This window comes from Belonocnema kinseyi, chromosome 1, assembly GCF_010883055.1.
Source record: "Belonocnema kinseyi isolate 2016_QV_RU_SX_M_011 chromosome 1, B_treatae_v1, whole genome shotgun sequence".
NCBI lineage: Eukaryota > Metazoa > Arthropoda > Insecta > Hymenoptera > Cynipidae > Belonocnema > Belonocnema kinseyi.
In genome coordinates, this window is record NC_046657.1 from 174,179,857 (window position 1) to 174,181,398 (window position 1,542).

The window sequence follows — 1,542 nt, forward strand, 5'->3', positions numbered from 1 at the left end:
TTGTATTTAAAGTTGTTCAGTTTTCATAAAGAACATTAATTATCAATTTAAAATTAAATTGAATAAAAAAATTACTTTTAAAAAATTGTTTTCGATGAAAATGGGAATCGTAAAACAAAAACTTTATGTAGAACATATCAATTATATTCTTGTAATGAATAAAATATGCTCCTTCTTTTGTTCTCATAAACTACACATTTCGCGCTCGTTTCACTTACTTCACTAGATTATGAGAGAATTAGGATTATGAGAAAAAGATTTGGTGGTTATCGCAATTACCAAATATTAAATATGCGACTGAATCAAAGTTAATTAAAATGCAGGAGCCAATAATTAAGAAAAAGAAAGAATATGCGAAAGAGAATGAGAATAGGGAAAGTGATAAGAGTAAATTAAAATTCGGATAGAATGGATCGAATTTTAAATTCAAGTCAAAATTTAATTTTCCAAAGTAATAAGTCAAGAAATGTGCAAAATACGGTTCATTTCGAAGACAAAGAATTAGATTTTAATCGGCAAAGGCACTTGTTAGCAGGTGTACGGAGTAGAATGTTTTGATCCCTATCAAAGTAGTCTATACGAAAAAATATTTATTATTCAGACTGGTACCAAATTTAAGATCGATAGGAATAATAGGAACCGTTATGATTAAAAGATTAGGTTTAAAAATGGATTATGAAAAAAAGATTTGGTGGTTACCACAATTACCAAATATTAAATATGCGATTGAATCAAAGTTAATTAAAATGCAGGAGCCAATAATGAAGGAAAAGAAAGAAAATGCGAAAGAGAATGAGAATAGGGAAAGTGATAAGAGTAAATTAAAATTCGGATCCAAGATTAGCCTGCGAAACGACATGCAAGAGAAAGAGACAGATTTGCTACCGTGCGAAGTCTCTTCTCCCGTTTCGCCACATACCCCACCCCAACCCCTCCTTAGAGGTGATGCACTAAACTCGATCCCACCAGCAACCCAGCCGGCACGAAGTGTACGGGGCCATGGTGCCCCACACCCTAAACCCTATAAGGCGAGCGACGCAACACTGGCACGTGCCAGCTTGGGCGTCCAAAGATTAGATAAGCAGGCTAGTCAAAATATAGAGAGAGAAAGGAAAACAAATAAAAATAGAAACAAAATAAATACAAAGTTACAGGTGAAAAATAAAGATAGAAATTTAAATACAGAATTTAAAGGGCCATTGGAATGCATTAAAGAGAAAAATGATTCTAAATTAAAGACGGAATTAGATAAAAAGGAGGAAAAAAATTATTCAATGATAGAAAAATTATTCGCAATTAGGAAAAGTAATTGGTATAATTTTAGGAATACCGCGGTTATTAATAATAATATAAAACGCGTAAAAATAGAAAGAAAGAAAAATTTAGAATTTTGCGAGGAAATTTCTGAAGGGATAATAGAGTTGAATGAAGCACAAGTGCAGTTGGGAAATTTAATTAAAAGAAAAATTATGAATCAAGGAACAGAGTTAAAACCGACACATCTAACTAGTCATAAAATAGATGTGCAAGGTCATGAACCAA